Genomic DNA, 6,466 nt, shown 5'->3' on the forward strand with positions numbered 1-6,466 from the left:
TACGATCATTCTTTTGTTTATTACTTTACATTTATCCGTATGACTCGTTTGACACAACCATGGTCAAACTGTCGACACATTGTGATGTGGATTAATTTCATCCCTTTTTATATTTTAAATCCGTCCTTCGGACGCAATCATAGCATCCATACCTTTCATTATTTCTATGTTTTGAATCCGTCTAGCGGTTTCGAACATTCTCTTCATGCATTTCATACCTTGAATCCGTCTCACGGATTCAAACATATCATTCATGCCTTTCATCCTTGAATCCGTCTCACGGATTCAAACATTGCATTCATAACTTTCATTCCCTGAATCCATCTCCCGGATTCAGACATATTATTCATATCTTTCTTTCCTTGAATCCGTCTCATGGATTCAAATCATTTCATTCATACATTGCATTCCTTGAATCCATCTCGTGGATTCAAACATTTCATTCATACATATCATTCATATCTTGTTGATCCGTACCTTCTTACGGATTCAACATTCTTCATTTTTTTTTATCACTCATACTTTTCATTCCTACATAGTACTCTCAACTTCCCGAGAGTCTTAATTCCCATTTCCCCCCACACGCCCGCCTGCTACTCAACTCTACCGGACATACCTGTAACAATTATCATAATCTCACGAACGTCATACGTTTCTCGTGTACTGGCCAGGTACACAATCCACATAGTAGTTTCGTGCCTTCATGTAATTGTCACCTTATGTCCGTAGACTTAGGTTTCGGCGCGTGTATCACTTTCAGTACCTCATTACATACAATCCTTGTCTTTCATTTAAAACTTTTCCTTCCTTTAATGGACTTTACCATTGCTTACATCCTTACATTAAATTCACATACCTGGGCTCATTTGCCTACTTGTCTCATTACCTCTTTGCCTACCTTAGTATTCATTCTAGGCTGCATTCACGGATCATCCTCTTCCAACACTTATGCTTACCTTGCACATACAAAACCGTCAGTTTTGTTATACGTATACATAAATGCATACTTTCATCAACCCTTTACCTTTGGATCTTGATCGAGTCTTGGATTGTACGGATTTCTTATCTCAAGAGCACACAAGTTTGAGTTCAAGTACTTACCTTCTCGTACTTGATTCCCTCAAACCAGGGCTCTGATACCAACTTGTAAGACCCTAATGCGTATTTGACTAAAAGTCGCAGCGGAAGTTCAAGCCATAAACTTTCTTTCCTTATAATTACCTTGACTTACTTAAAACTTCATTTTAATACAACCTTTTCACATGAAGTCATCAATTGACTCATTTACAATTAAATGCATGACATGGGTTTTCTAAATTTCAACACCAACGTTTCCGTACAATCTGTCTTGTGACTCGATCCTCGATCTCTAATCCTTGAAGATCCTCGTGACTCGTACAACCTGCACTCACCACATTCATTCATAAATTAGCACACATTATATAAACAAGATTCATTCACAAACACTTCACTGTTCGTCATTTTTCAAACTTTAAGCATTACATCTGCGTATCCATTCCCTGGTGAGGCTTCAGTAATGTACCTGCATTACCTTTCATTCTCAAGGTACACCATTAAAACGTTAACACTCAACGTGTCTAAATCATGCTTATATACATACTTACATACAAACATACATTCACATCTACATACATACATATCTTTCCTCCAACTTTACATACATGCATACACTCATACATGTCTTTACACATACATACATACACAATTACATACATACATACATACCTTTCCTACATCTCTACATTCATGCATACACTCATACATATCTTTATACATACGTACGTTCACATCTACATACGTACATACCTTTCTTACATCCTTACATACATGCATACACTCATACATACCTTTATACATACATACATACATACACATCTATATACGTAAAGGAAATTCTTAACTTAGAATCCCACAATTAGGTACCATATTACTACATATTCTTTAGGATCCCACCTTTGGGTACCATATTACTACTTATTCTTTAGGATCCCACCTTTGGGTACCATATTACTACTTATTCTTTAGGATCCCACCTTTGGGTACCATATTACTACATATTCTTTAGGATCCCACCTTTGGGTACCATATTACTACATATTCTTTAGGATCCCACCTTTGGGTACCATATTACTACTTATTCTTTAGGATCCCACCTTTGGGTACCATATTACTACATATTCTTTAGGATCCCACCTTTGGGTACCATATTACTACATATTCTTTAGGATCCCACCTTTGGGTACCATATTACTACTTATTCTTTAGGATCCCACCTTTGGGTACCATATTACTACATATTCTTTAGGATCCCACCTTTGGGTACCATATTACTACTTATTCTTTAGGATCCCACCTTTGGGTACCATATTACTACTTATTCTTTAGGATCCCACCTTTGGGTACCATATTACTACATATTCTTTAGGATCCCACCTTTGGGTACCATATTACTACATATTCTTTAGGATCCCACCTTTGGGTACCATATTACTACTTATTCTTTAGGATCCCACCTTTGGGTACCATATTACTACATATTCTTTAGGATCCCACCTTTGGGTACCATATTACTACTTATTCTTTAGGATCCCACCTTTGGGTACCATATTACTACATATTCTTTAGGATCCCACCTTTGGGTACCCCTACCCGTCGGCGACGCCCTCTAGTTTTTTGCAGTTTTCTGCAGGTTCGTTTCGTCGTCCGTACGCACTAAAACGCACGTAACTTTTGAACCGTTTACCTGTTTGACCTCCCGTTTCTTCCTACATGCTTGTAAATTCACATTCTATCATATGAACATAAAATCTTACCTCCGGATTACGGAAATCCTTAACTTACATACATTCGACTTAACTATTTTCTAACTATTTGACCCGTTAAGGGTATTCGCGCATTAATTGGTCTATGACTGACCAAACCATCATCCCCACTTCCATACCTGCCCAAAACATTACTCTAATCGAATAACTTGCTTCTAAACCACTTTTAAGTTCGTTTACCCCAAAATACCCATCATGGGCATTTTGGTCAACCTTAAACCCATCATTTACGACGAAAGACCTTAACACATATTTGACCTCAAACATCATATTTAATTCATTACAACACTTTATTACTTACTTGTACTACGAAGTGATTACGGAAATCACTTACCTTTAGTGTTCGTATTCGCATCCGTTTCCTCGCCTCTTTTTGACCCGTTAACCTTCCATGCTTCCATCCATCTTGACATGATCCCTATACTTTCATGTCATCGCATTCACATTCTTGTTAGCATACATGATTGTACATATTAACAATCATATCAAATTCATGTTTCACATTTGACTTTCATTAGTCAATTCTAACAAGCATAAGGCATATTTCCACAAGTTAATCTTTCAAACTCATACAATTCATCGTGTCATCACATATAACACGTATGGATATAACACGCATCATATGACTTTCTATAATATCACAATTGTGACAAAAGTCCAACATTGCTACTTATGCACAGTTGACTTTCAAAAAGTCAACAATTTATCATATGAACTTTCGACTTAACCTCATACATCCATGTCATTATAGTAGACTATACTAATGACACTATATACATTTCATACTCACGATGCAATAAGCATACAACCACATGATCATCTAGTTATATGCACATACCAAACATATTTAATTCCGTTCATTCTAGTAATATAATTCTACAACTAACACCATGACCTATGCTTAACAACCCAACATCATTCTAACTTCATCCTATTCTAATGATCTCATATGCTTCACATTTAGTGTACTTTTACTTATCAATTTTGATTAAGCAATTATTCAAACATGTAGTAAACATCATACCACTCCAACATAGAGTACAATATTCTAATGCATACTTTTACTAAATAACATGGCCAACCAAATCCTACATGAATTCCATATAAAAATAGATTTCTCATGTTTATTTATCATCAAATACATCATATCCCCATATTATACGATTTCATCCATTACTTGCATACCATTTCATCTATTAATCCCACCTAGGCATTTCATCAAACACTTGGTGTGCATGCCACAATTTATGCATAATGTACAAGTGTTTCATGCTTTACTTCCTACTTCATGCTTTCATTCATCAATTAACACAAAAACATCAACAAATTCATATCACATTCAATCTACCTAACAAGAACGCATTACATACACCATAACACAACAAGATGTGAACAAGGATTGGACTTGGGTGATCATTCAAGTCATCATCCTTACCAAAACAAATGGGTTTCACCTCTAAACATCAAATTAACCTAAATCATGCATAACCCATGTTCAATATGATGATTCTAACACACACCCATTCACAATTTCATACAAATTCGCAATTTACATCATAACCCACTTCGTGAAAGATCACCAATCTAACTTTTAAGACATACCTTACAATCCCCTTGTGAAGGTGATCATTAATCCGTGTTCATTCATGAATTTAGACCTTGATTTGCCCTTCGATTTGATGATTCTTCACGTTTAGGGTTTCTTGAGCTCTCATGAGAGCTCCTGCTCCTTTCTAGAACACACGAATGTGTGTGTTTGTGTGTGTTGATTTTCATAAATAAAACCCATCTTTCCATCCTAACCGTTTTGGTCCCTCAAGTTTTCTCACTAATTAGAATTGACACAACTTTCATTCCTTATTTGTTTCTACCATACTTTTAACTAGGACGAATAACCTAGTTATTTATTTCTTGATGTACCCGATCATAACACTTAACGAATATAAACATTCGGGTTTTGGGGTGTTACAGTACAGCACTGTGAATTACCCTGGAGAACTTTCTCTCTCTAGACTTTCACTTGAACAACTGCGGGTACTTCACCTTCATGTCGCTTTCGAGTTCCCAAGTGAACTCTGCGCCTCGTTTGCCTTCCCATCGGACTTTCACGATAGGTATGCGAGCGCCTGGGTTGCTTGGTTTGGCGATCCATGATTTCGACAGGCTTCTCCACGAAGTGTAGTGTTTCGTTGACTTGAAGGTCATCGAGAGGTACAATCAGATCATGGTCAGCTAGACACTTTCGGAGGTTCGACACATGGAAAGTCGGGTGGACGTTACTAAGTTCCTCCGGTAGTTCAAGTCTGTAGGCGACTTTTCCGATCCTATCCAGAATCTTAAAAGGTCCAACATATCGAGGCGCTAGTTTCCCTTTCTTGCCGAATCTGACCACACCCTTCCAAGGTGATACCTTTAGGAGTACGTAGTCGCCAACGTCAAATTCAAGGGGCTTGCGTCTTCTATCAGCGTAACTTTTCTACCTATCCCGGGCTTTCGACAAGTTGTCTCGAATTTGGAGGATTTTGTCAGTCGTTTCTTGTAATAGTTCCGGACTGGTTAATTGCGAGTGACCGATCTTGTGCCATACAATAGGCGATCGGCATCTTCTTCCATATAGGGCCTCGAATGGTGCCATTTGTATGCTGGCATGATAGCTGTTGTTGTACGAGAATTCGACTAACGGTAGGTATTTGTTCCAACTACCACCGAAGTCTATGACACAGGCACGGAGCATGTCTTCAAGAGTACGGATCGTCCTTTCAGTCTGTCCGTCGGTTTGAGGATGGAATGCGGTACTTAAGTTAAGCGTCGTACCAAGAGCTGCTTGAAACGTTTCCCGCAATCGCGAATGAAACCGAGCATCACGGTCAGAGATGATGTCACGAGGCGTACCATGATTACAAATGATCTCGTCGGTGTAGATTCGGGCTAGTCGTTCTACCTTGTAGTCTTCCCGTATTGGCAAAAAGTGGGCTAATTTGGTCAAACGATCAACTATAACCCAAATGCTGTCATGACCTGATGGCGTGGGCGGAAGTTTGGTTATGAAATCCATAGCTATACTCTCCCACTTCCATATCGGAATTGGCGGTTGTTCGAGTAAGCCAGAGGGCCTTTGGTGTTCAGCCTTAACTCTCGCACAAGTCAGGCAACTTCCAACATAGAGAGCGATATCCCGTTTCATGCCCGGCCACCAGTACTTGTAGCGAAGGTCCTGGTACATTTTATCGGCACTGGGATGAATAGAATATCGGGATTTGTGGGCTTCATCCATTAGAATCTTTCTCAAATCGGTCCGCTTAGGGATCCAAATTCGGTCTAGATAATAGAAGATCCCATTCGATTTGCTTACAAGTTGTGCTCCATCGTGATAGATTCTCTCCTTCTTCAAGGTGCGTTCATTGAAACAAGCATGTTGGGCTTCGTGGATGAGGGTTCCGAGATCGTGTTGGGCTTGAGTATTGCGAATACTGAGCAAATAGCTCCGTATGCTGAGCGCGTCGGCAACAACGTTTGCCTTGCCTGGGTGATAACTGATGCGTGTTAGTGTATATATGTTTTTAGATATATATTTAAGCCCTTTTTACACTTTTAGCCAAGTTTTAAATTTATAAAACACGATA

The 6,466-nt window shown here is 38.6% G+C and overlaps 1 long non-coding RNA gene across 2 annotated transcripts; it reads right to left on the bottom strand.

Annotated features, from left to right (window-relative positions):
* Positions 1-1,192: 1,192 nt before the first annotated feature.
* On the bottom strand, positions 1,193-4,768 carry LOC110870789. Of its 2 annotated transcripts, none has more exons than XR_002553237.2 (3): positions 4,446-4,768; positions 3,178-3,261; positions 1,193-1,402 (listed from the first exon to the last, which is right to left on the bottom strand). It is a non-coding gene; the product is annotated as an uncharacterized LOC110870789 (long non-coding RNA). The 2 variants fall into 2 exon arrangements; XR_004864620.1 differs by having other exon boundaries at positions 3,178-3,266.
* Positions 4,769-6,466: the final 1,698 nt, after the last annotated feature.

Source organism: Helianthus annuus, chromosome 8, assembly GCF_002127325.2.
Source record: "Helianthus annuus cultivar XRQ/B chromosome 8, HanXRQr2.0-SUNRISE, whole genome shotgun sequence".
Taxonomy (NCBI): domain Eukaryota; kingdom Viridiplantae; phylum Streptophyta; class Magnoliopsida; order Asterales; family Asteraceae; genus Helianthus; species Helianthus annuus.